Source organism: Puma concolor, chromosome B1 (genome assembly GCF_028749965.1).
Source record: "Puma concolor isolate L17-30 chromosome B1, mPumCon1.1.hap2, whole genome shotgun sequence".
NCBI lineage: Eukaryota > Metazoa > Chordata > Mammalia > Carnivora > Felidae > Puma > Puma concolor.
This window is the reverse complement of record NC_141670.1, coordinates 25,283,472-25,304,443: the sequence shown is the minus strand read 5'-3', so window position 1 is coordinate 25,304,443 and position 20,972 is coordinate 25,283,472. Positions and strand designations below refer to the sequence as shown.

General features: G+C 37.0%; 1 protein-coding gene across 8 annotated transcripts in view; it reads right to left on the bottom strand.

Moving 5' to 3' along the window:
* The window catches only part of DLC1 (DLC1 Rho GTPase activating protein), a 566,624-nt gene that overhangs the window by 375,965 nt on the left and 169,687 nt on the right, over positions 1-20,972 (bottom strand). The window lies entirely within an intron of this gene.

Sequence of the window (20,972 nt, the reverse complement as noted above, 5' to 3'; positions counted from 1 at the left end):
TTAACGATCATCCAGTCTCACTCCCTTGCATTATAGATAAGGGGTTTATCTATATGAAAGATAAATTGAGTTTCCCAGGGTCAAACTGGGCAAAAATTAAAACACAGAACTCCTACTTCCCAGCCCACTGTGATTTCTCCCAATTGAAGTTTTTATTTTTTAGAGTCTTGATAAGATACAGTCAATAGAATGTTCTAACATGGGGGAGCCTGCTAAAGAATTCCCTTGTTATTTGAAATGCTAAGTTGACATTTGAGAAAACTCCAAAGTAGTAATTTGTTCCCTGTTACACAGAGTTCACTCTGTACAATGTATGAAAACAGTGATCTGATATTAAGTCACTACTACAATTTTGAAATCACAGATGTTGCTGACACTTCATATGTCAGTAGTTCAACATACTTCGAATGACCTTCTCAAACAGGGGCTAAATCTATAATTACCTTTTCCCCCTCAAACCAAGTTTGGTGACATTTCTACCATTATCCTACCTCTGGCATGTGTAATGAATACAAAAAAACCAAACCCACAGTTTTTCTTCACCTTGGAAAAAAGGTGTGCTTATTACTGTTGGTAAAAATCCTCAAAAAGTGTATTTATTATTCATTTGGCATCCAATTTTGTAAAATAGCGTATTAAACACAAAGCCTTATATAAAAGTAGACAGTCTTCTTTTGAAGAATAAAATTCAAGTAACACACTAATCAGCTAAAAATGTGAGCCTTCAATGAAGTTCCATTACCACAGATCAATCTATTTCTTGTGTCCAGCTAATGAATAAAAATTCTTTCCTAATAGAATATGAATTTAAACAACCAGCAAACTATAGCTTGATTTTCTAAATGCAGCACTTCTAAGAGTTCTCTAAAAAACCAGTTCTCTTTAAAGTTCCCCTTTTTCTTGCTTTATCTCTGGAGAATTTGTAAGTTGTGTGGAGCTCTATGTTTTTCATCTTTCTTTCTTTCCCTCCCCGTCTTTCATTCTCTGTCTCTTTTCTGTCTTTCTCTGGGACAGGAAGTTGAGGGTGTTGACCTCATCTGGATCCTTCCCAATGTCAGACGGTGGTCTTTTCAAAAAGGGTTCCTAGTTATGGATTTCTTCCTGATTTTATTTTTTAGATAACTGTGTCAATAAATGAGCTCTAAATGTTTTCCCCCCTTCCCTCCTCATAGCTCTAAAATGACTCAAGTGACTCCTTTGAGGCTAATTACTGGGCAGCCTTTTAGAGAAGTAAGTATTATCTCTTTGTTCATTGAAAGTGCACTGTGCTTTCCTGATGGGGGCAGGGGCGTTGGGCTGGGAGTGCAAGCAACAAGATGTCCTGTCCACAGTGCCCTCGGCTCACAGGCATTGGAGTGCGGGCTGCTGATACCCTGGACCTACTTCTCCTGCACAGCAAAGTTAATGCAGTGTTGCTATTATGATTTCCTATTCCTATCCGGCCTAAATAGTAACCCCTTTGATTTCTAGAAAAGGGAAATATTACATAAAAACTGCTTCCTGTGAATAAGCATACTAAAACTGGAATGTCACACAATATACTCTATAAAAAGATTTTTGTGCCCAATTCTTTTTATAAGTTTATGAGGAGGAGGATGGCCTGGGGAACACCCTCCCCAGTCACCCATGTGCCTGGAATGCCATCCTGACTCCGGTCTGCCTGTTCCCGAGCCTACCCATGCTTCAAGTGAACGGAAATTATTCACGCTGGCCCCTCTGAAACTTGCCCAGCTGATTCTGCTCACTGCCACAGATGAGCGTCTAGGATTGTGCTTGGAATTTATTGAGTATTCAATAAAGAACTGATGAGCATGTAAATAAATGAATGCCAGCAGCCAGGGAGGCGGCCTCACCCTGATAAATACTGTTTGTGACTCTTGTAGGTTTTCAAAATATGCTATCTTGTACTCATTTATATCTGAAAAGGACTGGCCTAATTATCTCACAGTATTTAAAGGGCTGTGCTTCTTCTCTTCATAGTAGCTTTTTAATCTCCCACAGCCCCTTGTGAAGTGCCTTCCTTGTTCATAAAAGCTCAGCAAATATTGGTTGTCTAATTAAAAGACTTCCATAACCATTTTGCTCAAAGTCACCGTAAATCTTCTATGCATCTATTCAGTCAGACATCATGACGCAGTTATTTGGATCTGACTATGCACTGGAGTTGCAAAGGCAAATAAAAAGTGTCTACCTTGGAAGATCTATCAGGGAATGGACAAAACAAACAAACATTTACAGTTCAAGATAATGACTGTGACTCTAAAGGTATGAGAGCACAGCCTTGGGATGACTAGGATTCTGAGAAAGGACCAAAGAACGCATAGGGACATACGTGGGGAGATGATGGTATGGACTGAAATAAAGGAACACAGCGAGACTTTCCTCCCGTGTTTCCTGATAGCACACTTCTGCTATTTGAAAGATAAAAGGGATTACCACATATGAGTAGGTGTCTGCCGCTAAGGCCAGGAATATTTAGGAATCACAATGTAAACAACAAACACTAGTACTATGAGCACTGATTCTGAAGACAGATTCCATTCCTTTCTTCTGTGGAAAAGGTTGTTCAAGTTTCACACTGTGAGTGGAAAACAGGGTCCTATGGATGTAAAAATGTGTAGAAAGAATGTGATAATGACGGAAGCCATCTTGTCAGTGAGATAGCATCTCATACCAAGGTGCCTTGGGATGAATTCACCATTTCTTTATGTGAAAATTCAGCACATCAGTCCACAAGGGATTTCTCAACATTTAAATACATGCACATTCATTTTGTTCCACGCCTTTAACAAACATTCACACCTTCAGCCTCTTCTTGCCCTTCCTCTCAACGCCTGCACTGTCCAGGGCATGTTTCTGCCTTCAGTGATAAACATTAAGTATTCTGTCACTACCCATCAGGCCACATTTTGGTGGAGCTAATCTTCCATAGTTTTAAATCATTACAAATTTAAAATACGGTAGCTGTTTGTCCCTTTCTCAAATACAAAGTTATATTTATTACCGATTTCAAACTATGCATGGTCCTTTAAAGGAGGCATTTGTCCCAGCCTGTGCTCAGTCCCCCTGCAAAGTATTGTATTCAGTCTCCTTTTTCTACAAGTGAAGGAGTGTGTTCACCGACTTACCCAAGATCACAGAGCAAGTTGGTGGTTAAGCTGGCATGAGGCTCATCTCTTCTCTCTAATTCCAACGTGCTTTCTGTCATGCCATTGTATCTTCTTTATTTATATATAAGTCAACCGACATGGTATGCAAAGGTGCTTCCCAAGTTACACCGTGCCACATCTCTACATGTCTAGCAGTAACAGTATCAGTGGGGCATTTATCTCTGCTAACATCTAGCTCAATTACCTTGGAAGTAACGGAGAGAAAGCCCAGTTCTAGGAGCTTTTTTCCTTTGCCACCCTGCTCTGTATCTGTACTACAAGGCAGAAAGCCACTTTATAGGGACAGATAGGGCAGAATGAGACTCGTATTGTTGTTGGGACTCTAACCTTTTCCCAGGAAGCTATGTAACTACTTGCTGCAAAACCATTGGGTATATATGTTTTATCATTCAGCAGATGTATTTTCAACTTAGTCCATACAAATTCCATACAAATCTATTCAAGATAATTTTTATTAAAAATCTACCAATATTTTAGCTGCCATTTCATCCTGTAGTCTATAGTAACATATACCGTACACGCCAAAAATAATTAAAAAGTCCACATTCACCTGGGACCTTTTCTTTCATAACTTGGTTGGAACACTATCTTGAACAGGAAGAACAAAATACCTTTGCATTCTTGTTTTTGGTAACTTGTTCTTACTGCAGATGCATCTGTTCTCATCTCAGTATTATCCCCTTCGGAAAGCAGAAGAAATGAACAGGGTTGTAATCAAAATAACTCTACAAGGTGCTGGAGCTCACTCTACCCACAGTCTTTAGAGAGGAGTGCTGAACACGTTTTATTAGTTGCACTACTACTTCTAGGCTCCCATAACTCTATCATTTTATTGTTGGTCACTAGGATGCATAGGTACCATTAGTGCAAAGAATAAAAATAAATCAGAAGTAACTGGCCTTCCTCTTTGTCGTCGTAGACAACATACATCTGGCAATTTTGCATTGAAATATCTTGACTGTCAAGGTAGCCTCTTATATATTAGGAAAACAAGCAAAGGGGTTTAGGAAATGCTTTTATCTGGTTGCCAGCATTCAAGGAACTTCACAAAAGACCGTTATCTAGCATGTCAACAGTGTGTGACTGAATATGTATCAGGGTGTCCACACTGTGGGAACAAGATCACTGGAATTTGGGCCTTGTGACTAAAATTTCATACTGTTAGTTGCAAAGAAGAATATCTGCTTGGAGTGATTCTGACCTCTTTACTATAAAGTAACAGTAATTATAGAAGGGGAATTTTTTAAAATATGACCTGATAAAATATAGATTGGTTTCTTCAGATCTATTCAAAGAATAAAAGATTGTAATCTGATACATATTCATACTACAGGGATATTCACTATTTTGTTTTTCCCATTGATTTATTACAGATACTTGTTTATGAAAAAGCTGTAATTTTGTTTAGCTTCAGAGTAGGTCTGTTGAAACCAGTGAACTTGGTAGATTTCATGTAGATTAAAAAGCTTTTTGTGCTCAGTTGTCTCCAAATTGGGACTGGTCATTTCTGGTCATGAGGAAGCAACATTGTTCTAATAGCTGTTTAGAGTTATTATTTTTGGCTTATTATTCTCTGATGAGGAAACAGAAACCTGACATTTTGCTGGATTCCCAGGACCTATGTCTTTAAAGACTAGGATTATCAACCTTCCCTAGAGAGTTGTCTGTTAGAGAAAGAGGGCCATCTGGGACTAGAGTTGAAGTGCTATTCATGGGGACATGAAAGAGCTTAGAAGGACCAGAAGGAGAAAATGGCAGCTAATTCACTTCCTTTTTCTGCAGTTGTCCAAGGGATAAAATAAGTGAAAGAGATAAACTAAAATAAAAGGAAGAGAAAAAAGATGAAATTTGAATACAGTGGAAAGTTTTTCCCCAGAGTCAATACTCAAGTTCAAGGCTATTAGGGGTAAAAATTGCAAGGTCATGGATGTGGGGTGAGGCCTTGGGCAATTAGTAGAGTTGATGCTGGAGGACACCGAGAACAAAAGCTTCCTGAAGCCTGAGAGTCTTAGAAAGAGGGATCTTTGTCTTCTTATTTTAGAAGGGTAGATGTGTTGTGGCCAAGGGCACATGGTCAGATGTAATCTAGACTCACACAAAAGAAAAAGCAACACATGTAAACACAAGGCAACAGGAGACACTCTTTTTTTCTTCATCAAGTTGATGCATTCATGTGTCGTATTTACCAAGTGTTACTTAGAATTGTGTCATAACCTTGGCCTTTGAGCAATTCCAATCTAATTAGGGAAAACAGGTCTCAAACACAATTAATTTAAAACACAGCAATAAAAATTTCTCTAAATCTTTATGATGAAAGCATATTTGCATTTGTTACCACATTTAAGAATCATTATTTTATTATAATATCAAATGATGTTGATATGGAACATGTGCCCCACGTACAAAAGTTATGAAGCAACTATTACAGTGATTCTCCCATAAATCCACCACCTCACCATGGAACTGGGTTATGATTTGAGTCCATTTATATGCTCCTTCCTATCTCATCTTTGCCTTCCTCCACTCTTAAGTTTTTTTTATTTTGTTTTTTATTCCCTTGCTTTTAAAAAACAGGGGCTGGGGCACCTGGGTGGCCGACTCTTGATTTCAGCTCAGGTCACGATCTCACTGTGGTGGGTTCGAATCCTATGTCAGGCACATGCTGAGTGTGGAGCCTGCTTGGGATTCTCTTTCTCCTTTATTTCTGACCCATCCCTGCTTGCTCTCTCTCCCTCTCTCTCTCTCAAATATTTAAAAAAATAATAAAAAATTTAAAAATAGAGGCTTTAAACTGTGAATATATGTGTGTACTTAAATGGGATATTACTTAGTTCCTTTTGAGCTCTACAAACATATTGAACTCTATGTAGTTTTCTGAAATGTGCTTCTCTTACACCCATCACCATTATATTACAAACAACTAGTGTAGTGGGTTGAAGTGCTTAATTTATTTTATATCTGCACAATATGCCATCGTGTTAATATTCTACAGCGCATTCATCCATTTCTTCACAACTGCATACTTAGATTATTTCTAGTTGTTTTACTATTAGAACATTAATGCAATGCATACTATTGTACACATTTCTTGAGGGGTAAGTTCAAGATTGTGTCCAAGGATATATACTTAGTAGTGAGAGTAATTTTAGATATGTGAATGTTTAAGATATAATGCCAAATTGTTTTCTAAAATTGTTATATCAATTATATTGATCTCTGGATTGTATACAAGTTTCTATGGATCCTAATCAACTCTGACATTTGGTATGTTAGACTTTTCAATTAGTGCCAATCTGGAGGGTGTAGAATCATTGTGATTTTAATTGGCATTGCTCTGATTTGAAAGCACTTTTTAAAATGCTTCCTTTAGATTGTGTTTTGATGAATTTAGAATTTCCAAATTTTAACATATAAAATGTACACATCTTATGTAATTAGTGTTTTGTGTTTATGAATTCCTCACTATTCGACTTCAAGGTTATAAATTTATCTGCTCATATTTTCACCGAAAATATTTCAAGTTCTCTTTTCATATTTAAATCATTAATCTTCCATCTAGAACTGTAGAGGAAGAGGAAGAGGAAGAGGAGAGGAGGATTTAATTTTATCCTTTTCCACACAGATAATCAATTTTCCAGGTATCCGCACCCCTTCCCTCAAGGACATCCTCCCATACTATTGCGGGGTTGTTCTTGGCTTTCTCTCCTGTTTCATTAGCTAATTTGTCTATTCCTTCATAAGTATCACATTATATGAATTCAATATGTTTAAAAATGTTTGACATTTAAGCAGGCCAGTTCTCCCACCTTGCATGACTTCATTAATAATCTCTTGGCTATATTCTTCCGTCCATGGCTCTTCCAGAGATATTTTAGAATCCATTTGTCAAGTTTCTTGAAAAACAGAACTTTGATTTTAACTGTAGAGAATGTATGGACCAACTTTGGGAGCATTGGTATCTTTACAATACTGACTTTCTATTTTGTGAGTATAATATATCCCTGTACTTATTTAGATCCCCTTTAATATCTCTCTGTAAAGTTTTATAATCCAGCATATGGTATAATGTGCAAAGTTACATCACATAAAGACTTCTTTGTAACATAGTTCTTGCTGCTTTCATAAATGGTAAATTTTAAAATATACATTTTCTAAATATTTGTGGGTTTGTTAAACTTACTATTTTTTTTTAATTTTATTTTTAACATTTATTTATTTTTGAGACAGAGAGAGAGAGCATGAACAGGGAGGGTCAGAGAAAGAGGGAGACATAGAATCCGAAACAGGCTCCAGGCTCTGAGCTGTCAGCACAGAGCCCGACGCGGGGCTCGAACCCACAGACTGTGAGATCATGACCTGAGGCGAAGTCGGATGCTTAACCGACTGAGCCACCCAGGCACCCCTTACTATTTTTAATAATTTGACTATTTTTGTCACATGTTCTTAGTAGAAAATCATATCATCTGCAAAAATTATGATTCTTAAGACTTTTATTGCCATTGCCTTCCCTGCATTTGGGAGAATCTCCAGCATAAAGTTGAAGACAGACCATGGTAGTGTGTCCCCATTAGAGATCCTGTTTCTTTCTTTTCTTTTTTTAACAATTTTTTTCATGTTTATTTCGAGAGTGGGCGTGGGGGAAAGGGGTAGAGAGAGAGGTAGACACAGAATCCAAAGCAAGCTCCAGGCTCTGAGCTATCAGCACAGAGCCCAATGGGGGTTTTGAACTTGAGGGTGAGGGGATGGAGAGATTATGACCTGAGACAGAGTCAGAAGCTCAATGGACTGAGCCAGCCAGGTGCCCCAGAGATTCTATTTTTTGTAGGCTTTTCTTTTTAAAATAGGTATTACTTTTTTAGGTTAAAATAGTTCTAGCTTGTTCCTGCTTTCTCAATTAAAAAAAAAAAAAGGGTGTTGGATTTTGCCAAATGTTCTTTTATGAATCTGTTAAGATGACCATACTTTTCCCCCTTTAACACACAAATGATTATTTAAAATGACACATATAGTTTTTTTAAATGTCAAACCACCCTTTCTATTCCTAGAATTAAACTAATTTGATTAAAGTGTTTTATCTGGTTTTATACTGCTGAATTGCTCAGGTTTTAGCATCTATGTTCATGAGTGACATTTATTCTTTTCTATTCTCTGCACAAGTTTATAAAGAGATTGAAATGAATTGTTTCTTGAAAGCTAAGTACAATTTGCTTATAAAACTGTTTTTTGTTTCCTTTGTAGGAGAATTTTAAAGGCTTTTTATTTTTAAAAGTGTTATAAGATTATTTTTTTCTTGGTTGATTTCAGTGAAAGTCTATAATTTTTAATCATTTGTCTATGCCATCTAATTTTTCAAGTTTATCGACTTAAAGTTGTACATTATATTCCCTAATCTTTATCACTGATTATTCCACTATTTGTATTATTATTTGTTCCCTCTCTCTTGACTTGATAGAGGTCAGTATACTTATTTTTAGGTTTTCCACATAATCATTTTTTTCTGTCTCCTAATTTTATATTTGCTTTTATCCTTCATTTTTCTTTTCATCTTAAGTATTTCCTTTCTTGAGTTGGGTTTATATATCATTCTATTTCTTACTCCTTAAGACACCTGCTTCATTATCATTCACTTTTTCTTCTTTTATAATGGCATTTAATGTTTTTACATTTCCCTGTAAGTACCTCTTTTTCTTACAACCCATATGTTTAATCTTTTTTTTTTTTTTTTTAATGTTTATTTATTTTTGAGACAGAAGGAGACAGGACACAAGTGGGGGAGGGGCAGAGAGAGAGGGAGACACAGAATCTGAAACAGGCTCCAGGCTCTGAGCTGTCAGCACAGAGCCTGATGCGGGGCTCGAACCCATGAACCGTGAGATCATGACCTGAGCTGAAGTCGGCCGCTCAACTGACTGAGTCACCCAGGTGCCCCCAACCCATATGTTTAGATGTACACTATATCTTATAATCCAATTATTTTTTAAAAAACTTTTTTAATATTTATTTTTTAGAGACAGAGAGAGAGAGACAGAGTGCCAGCAGGGGAATGGCAGAGAGAGAGAGGGAGACACAGAATCTGAAGCAGGCTCCAGGCTCTGAGCTGTTAGCACAGAGCCCCACGCAGGGCTCTCAAACTCACAAATTGCAAGATCATGACCTGAGCCAACATCCGATGCTTAACTGACTGAGCCACCAAGGGGCCCCAATCATCCAATTATTTGTAAAATTTCAAATATGAGTTCTTATCTCTTGAATTCTTAGTGTGAATATGTTTTAATTTCCCAATGATGGGAATTTCTATTGTAAGTTCTAACTTAATTGCATCATGGTTTGAATATGTAGTCTCTGCAACAGCAATTTTTTGAAATTTGTTAAGATATATTTCTATATATCTACAGTATACAGTATACAGTATACAGTAGCAATTTTCAAAATACTCCATGTGTGATTGAGAACAATATGTATATTCTAATTCTAATTATTATATAGAGTTCTAAATGTGCATCAGATTAAGCTTGCTTATTTTGTTGCTTAAAGCATTTGATGCTTTATTAACTTTTTACTCTTGATAGCCTCCCACCAAAATTGTAGATTTTTCAGAATTTCTATATAGTTATATATATATATATATATATATATATATATATATATATATATAGGTGTTCAATGTTTTCTTTATGTTTTTAGTCCATTTTAGTTGTATATAGTTTATACTTATTATCATGGTGAACTGAAATTTTTATCAATATTGGTGGCTTATAATTTTACGTGGTAGTTTTAATAATTTGTCTTAAATGTCTATATTTCACTTGTATTTACCTTTTATCTTTTCCTTTACCTTGCAACCTTTCTAAACTTTTACACATTACAGATCTTTGTAAACAGCATGTGACTGGAGTGTTTTCCATACAATAAACTTAATAATTATTTAAATCCATTTCCATTTATTGTGATTTTGTCACATTTCCCTTTTTATTTATCCCATTTTTAATATTTTGCATTTATTTGGTATTGACTGATGTTTTTGTTTGTATCACATTTTGTTCCTTAAAATTTATTCACCCAAGTTCTACTCTTTTATCTTTGAAAGTTTGCCATTTATTTTTAGCATGGCAAATTTACATTATAAAAAAATCTAAAGTTAAAAACATATATTAATGCAACCCCCATTTCCTACAAAAGTACAAGAAACTTGGAGCTTCTGGACTCTGATCAGCCCTCTTCTGACTTTCAGCTCTAGCAGCAGCCTTCTGTTTCGTAATCTGTAACTGAAGGTCATTGCTTGATCTTAATAGGTGGGAGTTCTGTGGGCCTAGGTTGGGGATTGGGAATGCTTTTTTGCCAGGGTGTTTTTGCTTCTGCCACTAGGTACGAGAACTACTAACCTTGAGGGGCTTAGCTCAGCTTGGGCTGGCTCAAGACTCAGTTTCCCAGTTTCCATGTTGTTCTTCCAGTCTGCCCACTACTCAGGTTCTGGGTCTTCCCTTTATTCCTAGCTCATGTTGGTGTGTTTTTAGAAGAGTGCTTCATTGGTGACCTTCTTACTCCTTGTGAGACTAATGGCATCTGAGTCTGTTCTTTCTGGAGTTTACTGTGAAGTTTCTTTGGGACAATACTGCTCTCAGCAGAAATCTCCCTTTCAGTCATTTTAATATCGCAGTAAAGTTGGAATTATTATTACTACATTTACTTCTATGTTTTGACATAGAGAGGCTAATTTGCAGAAGATACAACAGAAATTTAAGTGGGAGATTAGACTCTTGATTTTGTTTTATACTTCAATTTCATATTCTTTTTTACCTTAAAGCTATTAAAAGATGCAAATTATTGTACAAAGCAGTAACATACTAATGCTGAGGGGAGGCAGAATAAGGACATGATCAGAATTTTTGTTCCAGTTAGAGCAACTGTTGTTTTCATAGAATATGGTGGTATTCAGTCACACATGTACTTACACACTATACTTACTCATATTTTCCACAGTTCTACTTATCCCTGCCCCCTCAGTTTCCATGAGTTAGGTTATCATCAGCTTTGCTACCATTTACTTGCGTCCTCTGTGACAGATTTCATGAAAATTATTTCCCACACTTATGTATCATTGTTACTCCAATCCTACAGATGACTGAGACCAATGCAATGAATGACTTTCTCAGTGCCACTACCAGGAAGAGATCCAGGAATCAAACTGAATTTTGTTTCCGGAAGCCACTCTCTTATACTTTCTTTTATGAATTTTATGCAACAGCACAGTTTTCTAGGAGTGACAAAGAACTGGACAGTGATTGTAAGTTTGGGTAACAGCCCTGCTTTTTAAATTTTCACAGGCCTACTTTCCAATGTATAGGTCAAAGAGTAAAAGTGCCTCTCCTTCAATTTTGTAAATAAACAACAGTCTTTGAAGTTCTGAAGTCTTCTATATTTTAAAGGCGGCCTTAAAAGCTGAGATTAATACTGTTTTAAAAATTCCTATGTATTCCATCAGAATTGGGTTTTCCATATTAATGGCTAATCCTAAAGCCTGTACTATGGCCAGAATAATGGGTTTTGGAGGTCTGACTCAATTAAGCCAACACTTAACTGATCTGTGACCTGGGAGTATGTTATCTATTTGTCAAGGCCTCATATTTTTCATCTACCAATTTTTACTAAATTTGTAAGTTTTGTGAGAATTAAATGAGATGATGCATGTAGTCCAGGTCTGGTGCCAGCACACAGTTAATGCTAAAACAGGTAGGAATTATAGGAATTTGGAAAAGGGAAATTATGGATAGGTTGTGTAATTTCCTATCTCCTACAAGTTTTATTGAAATTTATGTTTGAATGTTAAGATGAGCATCAAAATTTGCAATAAGAAACATATTATTAAAATATACATCCTACATAACTGGACATGATTTTGACCTTCTAATAGCTGTTAAATTAACATTCCATGTCTAGAAAAGTGAGATACTGCTTTGATAAAGTCTTTACAGATAACCAAATGGTCCAAAGCTCTTGAGTTTTCTTGAAGTTCCAGCCACTCCAGTTTCCGTCCTCGAGAATAATGGTAGAATAGCTTAATATTGTAGGAGAACATCTGGGCAGCGCAGCTTTTTTGGTATAAAAAGTGGCACTTGGATTTCCCTTGATTTTTCTGTAGTTTATATAAAGCACTGCTTAACAATGAATCTACTTGTGTTCAGCCACCCATTCAACCTCATTTTTCCCCTCAGTGAACAAAGTTACTTCCTCTTGTGGAAAAATTTAATAAAACATTTGAATAAAATAACCCTTTGATACAGTTGAAAAAGAGGAAAGCACATTTGTCTTATCTGACTACATAACTTAAAAGCAATTCAGGAAGAAGACATTTATTGCCCAAGGGACTTTTATTTTTATTTTATTATTTGAACATAATGTGCTAGGTAACTGTTCTACTGGCCATTTAAAATAAAGAATGCTTTCAGCAAAGTCCCTGGAATGCTCCCTGGCAGGTCCCCCCACCCCTTTCACCCCAACCTGAAGTCACTAGTGACATCAGCTTGGGGCCTGTCTCCAGAAGGAGATTTTAGACCTGAGGGGCAGTCATGGGGCTCTCCCACTCTGGGGACCACAAAAATCCCAAAAGTTTCTTAGTTAACACCCTTTAAAATATTGAGGCCTGTGGAAAACCTACGCACGGAAAGTCTGTTTCTATTTCAGTTGTGTATCAGTTAAGATGGAAAAATTTTAAAGTCCACACAGATGGTAAATAAATTTCTGCTACATGAGGCAGTTCCTGGAATAAAGCAATTTTCTCAAATAACAAGTGCCAACTTATTTTTTCAGTGGGACTTATTTTTAACTTTCCCAGGGAATAGTTGAGAGACTGGGAGCAGTGTCCTTCACCTTAGGAATCTGAGTCTCCTTCCAGAAGAAACTAATGCTGTTCTTGCTACAGACTTACGTGTATATATACATGCATACATACATTGAATGAAGGGAGTGGTTGTTCATTTTCTTGGAGGAAGGAATGAAAGAGAGGCTAAGAAGTTGGAAATCTTGCAGAAATATTTACGTTTTAATTCAATGTTTAATTTTCTATAATTTATCCTAAACAGTGTAAAATTAAATCCAACACTTGCTTAAGAATTCATTAGATATCTTGGGGCACCTGGGTGGCGCAGTCGGTTAAGCGTCCGACTTCAGCCAGGTCACGATCTCGCGGTCCGTGAGTTCGAGCCCCGCGTCAGGCTCTGGGCTGATGGCTCAGAGCCTGGAGCCTGCTTCCGATTCTGTGTTTCCCTCTCTCTCTGCCCCTCCCCCGTTCATGCTCTGTCTCTCTCTGTCCCAAAAAAAAATAAATAAACGTTGAAAAACAAAAAATGTAAAAAAAGAATTCATTAGATATCTTGAATTAATGACCATTAATCCTTGGGCATTCTTTTTTTCATATTTATTTATTTATTTATTTATTTATTTATTTATTTATTTAGTGAGAGAGAGAGCGCGCATGCGCTGAGTTGGGGGGGGGCGGGGCAGAGAGAATCCCAAGCCGGCTGTGGTGCTGTCAGTGCAGAGCCCAACCCAATCTTATGAACTGTGAGATCATGACCTGAGCCAAAATCAAGAGCCTACTGCTTAAGGGACTGAGCCACCCAGGTGCCCCAATCCTTGGGAATTCTTTACACACTATGAGACTTGGCCTGTGTCTCTAGAAGTCTTCAGTGCTCAAGTCTCCTAGGATATAGTTGAACCCCTGACGGTTTGCTGGGTCATGCTTCATTGGGAAGAAACATCCCTGGACTTCATCTGGCAGGAAATGCTAGTGTCTTAAACAAAACTATGCCATTTACTAAATCAGGGTGATGTAAACATTTCCTCTAAGTAGCAGAAGTTCCTTATTCATCAGAAACACAAACAATGACTATTAAATAATTAAACGGTTATAATATACTGATAGTTTTAGTGAGGGTATTACAGCAAGAGTGCTAAGTACACATCCCTTACAAATGTGTTAACTTTTTCTTGGCAAAATATTGTATTCAGCACTATAAAGGGTTTATCAATCTATCAATAAATATTTACTAAGTGCCTAAATACTAGTCACTGTAAAAGTAAGGAAAAAAGGAAAACCTGTCTTTACCTTAAAGAGGTTATAGTTGAAGAGACAAATATGAAGGAATTAGAGAACCACCAAGAGGCAGACTGTGTGATGCTGAGCATCAGAGTGTGGAGGCGGAGGGTGACGTGCTAACCTGATATGCTAAGAGAGATCCTTCATGTAGATTGAGTATTTGTGACCTCTTCCTTCCACCCAAATGATGTTGAAGCCTTAATCCTCAATATGATGGTATTAGGAGGTGAGGCCTTTGGGAAGTAATTAGTTTTAGATGACGTCGTGAGGATAAAGCCTCCATGATAGAATCAGCATCCTATTAAAAGGGAGAGAAACCAAAGCTTCCTCTCTCCACCACGTAAGAACAAAGTAAGGTGGCCACCCATAAGCCAGGAAGAGACTCCGCGCCAGAATCCGAACATGCTGGCACCCTGATCTCAGACTTCTAGACTCCAGAACTATAAGGAAACAATGTCTATTGTTTAAACCACCTAGCCTATGGTATTTTGTTATAGCAGCCTGATGAGACTAAGACAGACACTCAATGCTCAGGTGAAATCTATCAGTAAACCATCCACATGGAACAGGAAGACAGGTTTTTAGAAGGAAATTTTTGAAGTACTTGTTTTTTAGTGACACGGTTATCATCTTTCCATTGCAGTGACAACTTTGTGTGACAAATTCTAATATTTGAAAGTAAATGCTGATAAATAAACAACATTCACTATGCTGACAACCAAACACAATTTACTATCAAACAACTATGTGGGAATGAGAGAAATGGGAAGCTGGGGGGAAACAGAAAGATTTCCTAATTCAATACCCTCCCCAGAACAATGAGGAAACAATCCTATGGAGGGGACAGGCTTGCTCCAGGTCACAGGTGCTGTCAGAGCTGGAAAGAGAACAACACTCTTCTAGGAGGTAACTAACCCTGTGCCCTCCCCCATTATAACATAAGAACAATAACAGGTTCCATGTTACTCTTCTGTAGCATTTATGCAAAGATGTGTCAATTTGACTTACTGAGAATAAAAGACCTCTAGAGTAACTGCCTAAATTTTCCTTCTTGGTTTTATTTGGTCACTAAGTCTCTTGTGGGTTTATACCAACGCAAAGTGCAGGTATTAACAATTAAATGAGAACATATTTTGATAGTGACATAATGGCATTTTTTAACAGACAAGACCAAATTACAATTTTGTCTAAAAAAAGTAGTAGATTCCTAAATACTTGTAGCTGGTTTTCCTTCTTTGACTTAAACGTGTTGTGTCAGGGTTGAATTTGTTTTTAAAAGACTTGAAAAAAGATGTTTTCTATAACACAGTACAGATATCTTCATAATTAAAGTTTAGTTCTAAAACTCTTTAGTCTGGAGAAAACCTTGATATTCAATTTTGGTTCAAAAGGATTTTAGTTTTCTGATGCTGAGGCTCAGCAAAGGCCATCTTTCCTATCAGGGCTTTGGCTAAATACCACTGGTTATAATAATGAATTTCCTGTTATTCTTAGCATGTGCCCAGAAGACATGGAGATTTTTGGACTTACTTAGTGAATTAAAGAAAGAAAGTTTAAAAAGACCCTTTTATGAATAGCAACCATAGAAAATAGAGATTATAAACAGTGGTAGTTTCACAAGGAAAAAGAAATACAACCATAACCACAGAATCTCTTCCAGAGATTGGGAGACTCTTTGGTATATTTCAGCTCTGAGGTAAATTTGGGGAAATATAAACCCCGAGGCTGCTACTTAAATCTTTAGAAGAATAAACTATGGTCAGTGATTGACAAGTACTGGGTATGTGGCACTAAGAAATGAGCCTGTGATGTCAAAGAGACCCGGATGTCATCTCAGAAAACTAATTAGTGTTGAGTGAAATTATTCTATAAAAAGAGAATGGATCTAAACTCATCATTACCTTCAATCTTGTGTTGTTTGTGGTTCCCACATGGTTGGGTCATTATTTCATAACCAGTTCTCCACTGAATTATGAATGGGTAGTGTAGAAACTTCTACAGGTAATCAGTTCTTAGTTTACCATTTCCTAGGGAATAAGAAAAGTGAGTAGGTTGCCTTTTAAAGCTAAAAGAAGCTATAGAGATGAATTGTGATGGGTGAAACGTATCAATTTAAAACTAATAAGTATTTTATACATTTTGAACTTTAAATAGAATATATAATGAGCTATTTTAGTATTGCTTCAGAAATCTAATTAGTGTCACTTATTGCTTTGTGAATATTAGCTCTTCCACAGATTTCTGTGAACATCCAGCTATAAGAGCCTTATTTTCCGTGATATTTTTGAAGCATTAAAAAAAGCATTAGTTATCTAAAGCTTAATCTCTATCAAAACATATTGGATTGAGGTTTTCAAAACATTAGAAAAATTAAAAACAAAAGCAAATATATTCTACTAATTTCAACAGGATTTTCTTATGCCACTAATAAATACAAATTTAGAAGAGGCAAGGTGCATTTTCATTTTTACATACACATCCATAACCCGCTTCTTTTTAGTATGGCACTGCGTAAGTCAACAATGTAATCTGGGTCCCATTTAGGTGATAAAATGGGACACTTCAGAAGGTGAATGGAGGAGCAAAGTAAGCGATGTGGTGACAACAGGCATAAAGCAGAGTGGCCAGACAAACAAGGATAAATGGTCATCATGTTAATGGAGCATATTCCTTAAGTGTTAGAGTTAGGAAAGTTTTATCCTTCAAGTTTTTTTGAATTTCTTAAAGAAAATAATATTCATCTCTGATTATCTGGCAATTAACATGATGCCTAAATGTTATATGCTAAAAATAATGCTAAATAAATGAATTGATGACTGAATACATTAACAAAAATATATGTTCATGCAAACAATTATAATTTTATTATGGAATACACTCCCTCCTGTCTGTAAAATCAAAGAAGACTAACACAGTAGATTGGAGGATATGAAAAGACATAACCATGAGGGAATCTTTTTTCCTTCTTCCAGACCCATAGCAAGGAAAGTTGCGTCCTCCACCAACCATACTGAAAATGGAGACAATTCAACTATAGCTGGGGAGTACACACTCACTCATCCATCTCATCTCAGGCATGCATCCATCCATCCATCCATCCATCCATCCATCGACTGGAAAATTCCCGGTTTTTCACTATACCGTATTGATCACTGAGACTACACAAGAAAAATACATAGTTCCTCAAAGTGCATTTGGTATCACCAAATCAGGGCATTTATTAGGTTGACTTTCAAACAAAATTTTAAAAAGATTAATTATCATTCACTTATTTCCTCAGTGAAGATATTTTCAGGGAGAGAGGGAGGGAGAGGTAGCTTCAGGAACTTTAAGAAAGTAGAATGAGTTTGAAACAGTTAAGTGGTAAATGCTAGAATGAGGAACTAGGTGTATGTATAGAGTGACTCAGAGGCTCTAAGAGCCCATGGTGGCCGGACAGCATGGATCTGTGGTGCATCTCTATATGACTTATTAGAGTAGTGAGACTAAGCTTAAAAGTTTAACAAGGACTAAATAGAGAACTTTAAAATACAGGCTGAGGTTATTATCTTCATTTGACAAAAAGCAAGACATTATTTAGCTTTTTCATGAAGGGAAATAACCTGGTGACGATGTTTTCTTAGGAAGTTTAAATCTGATTACACTGTGTAGAATAAACCAGAATAAGAGGAAAAAGACTGGATCCAGGGAGATGGTAAAGAATTTATTATAGTACCTCCTCGTGCAGAGACGAGCATATAGGTAGGATAGTAACATGAGAAGTGGAGATAAATCATTCCTATGAGAAGAATGGATTTCTACAAAAATCATAGAGGGGTCATACAACAGTCACCTATGCTATCCAATTCTCCTTGGTCATAATAAGGGAAGGGAACCCAAATCACTAAATAATTAAGAAAAATCAATTGCAGGGAAACAGACTGCTGCACAAAAAGAAATAATTCAGGTAATACTAACTACACATTAAAAGCCTCTAAACCTCACATTAAATTATCCCTATAATTAGTGTTCTCAGAGAGGTTTGAGAGAATGCTTCATCTATAAAATATAAATACATTACCATCAAAGAGCAAGCAGAAAACATACTTCATTTGCTTCACCTTCGCTTTTGTGGCATATACAGAGTTTTGGCTCCTTCTAATCCCAATCCCTCCATTGGCCACTGGATCTCCTCCTCTTTCATCAGTTCAAGGACAACACTCCTGCCTCCTCTGTTGTAGTAATGATACTTTCTGTACTCGGTCATTTCTTTGAGCTTCCAAATTTGATGTCCAAATCTCTCCCATTTAACATTTTACAAAATTCTCTCTTGACTACACATCTTCTGGCTTTCACCCTCTTCCTTCATTTTCTTTTACAGCAAATATTAAATCATTGTTTAATAGCTGGCTCTGCTTACTTTCTTCAATTCCTGTCCTCCCTTTTGGTCTTAAGAACTCTATGAAAGTAAACCTATGCCCCCGCCAAACTATGAACAAGCCAGCCAATGGACTTTATGCTGTGAAATGCCAAGTTTCTTGGTGAGCTACTCACAGAATCTGAAACATTCTGATTGCACTCTCCCTTTAGAAACTGTTCCTTCATATGGTATCTAAGATCCTACTCTTTGATTCTGTTCCTTCCTTTGTTCATTCCACTCCTTACTTGGTTTACTATCCATTTGTTGGATCTCTTTTCTGCTTCCCTATACTACAGAGTAAGTCCTTGAAAGCAAAGATATTATTTTGTGTCTCTCACATCCAAAGGAGTGTTTGGTACACAGCAAGTGCTCAATTAACTGTTTATCAACTAGGTAACTGAATAGCAACAATTTCTAGTTAAAAATAGGACTTAAGCAATAAATATTTTAATTTTTTTTTCAACGTTTATTTATTTTTGGGACAGAGAGAAACAGAGCATGAACGGGGGAGGGGCAGAGAGAGAGGGAGACACAGAATTGGAAACAGGCTCCAGGCTCTGAGCCATCAGCCCAGACCCCGACGCGGGGCTCGAACTCACGGACCGCGAGATCGTGACCTGGCTGAAGTCGGACGCTTAACCGACTGCGCCACCCAGGCGCCCCAAGCAATAAATATTTTAAAGGGCAATGAAAAATAAAATGAATCTATTTGAACACCCAGCTGTTGATCAGCTGGGGGAGGAGAGGTAGATCAAGGGATAAGTGTTCATTTTCTGAACTTCTGAAACGGGAATGAAATGCTATTTAAAATGAATAATCAACAAATGGAGAAATGAGCATTTTATTTAGTAGGCATATTCCTGAAGGCAAATATCAGAGGAAATAAAAATACGTAAATAATAAAAATCCGTAGGTAGAGGGGAGAAGCTCTGAACTATTATGAGAATACTAAATTCCACTGAAAGTAAGTTTCGGATGATAGAAAATTTGTCAGCCGTTGTTTTATTTAATCCATTACATCGAACTATGCTTAGCATAATATAAGCAACTGCTGTGGGTTGAATGTTATCTCCCCCACCCCACAAATTCATATGTTGACAATTTATGAAGTCATACTAGAGCAGGATGGACTTCCATTCCAAAATGACTAGTGTCCTCGCAAAAAGGGGAAATCTGGACACAGACACAACACCATGTGGACATAAACGCAGAGATCAAGTGATATGTCTGCAAGCCAAAGAGCAATAAAAATTACCAGCCGAAGACCAGAAGCCAGGAGAGAGGCGCAGAGCAGATTCTGTCACAGCCAACAGAAGGAACTAACCCTGCTGACACTTTGATCTCAGACTTTGGGTCTTCAGAACCAATAAAATGACAAGCAATTCCTACTGTTGAAGTACACAGTTTCAGGTACTGTGTTACAACCGTCCTAGCAAATGGATACAGCAAAGATATCTGTTAAGCACACGAATGAAATACCTCATCGTTCACAAGTGAACAGCATAAATTCTATGTACTGTCACTAATTAATAAATATAAATAAAAGCATGTATTTTTTTTCTAACTTTCAGAGAGTGCAAGTGGGGGAGGGGCAGAGAGAGTGGGGGACAGAGGATCTGAAGCTGGCTCTGTGCCCACAGCAGACAGCCAGATGCAGGGCCCGAAGTCATGAATGGTTTGATCATGACCTGAGCCCACTGAGCCCAAGTCCCTCGTAAAAGCATGTACTTATAGTTACTTATCGTCACTTAGGTAATGAATCAGAATTGGAGACAGTTAACAAGGTCAGTCTTTGGAAAAATGGGACTAGTCGGAGAGGAAATTCAACTTCATTTTATACTTTTTTTTGGCCATGTGCATGTATCACTTATAAAAAGAAAAAAAATATGGAATTGGTAAATACACCAGTGCTATCTTACTGGGAGTGTCTTTTCTCAAGTTGAGCAGTGAGGCAATTTAAAGCTTGGAACTGATTCAGGCATTTTTACTTCATATAATTACTTATAATTATGGCCGGCATGTTATCTCTCAAAGAAAATAAGCTACATTTTCTGTAGAAACGTCCCCATGGTATTTGCTATCGTTTACAGTTACTTTTATGACAATTTCCAAAGAACTATCAGATGAAATAAAAGATGAGGAAAAGCTGATTAAGTGATTCAATTGGAACAAGAAAGCGGTAAAAAAAAAAAAAAAAAGCGTGAATTATTACTGTCCACGAAGATAATGCTCAACACACTGTGCTTGTCTCCCCTCGGGCCCTCGTTCTACAAAATGTAGTAAGCACACACCGTGTTCCAGCACAAGG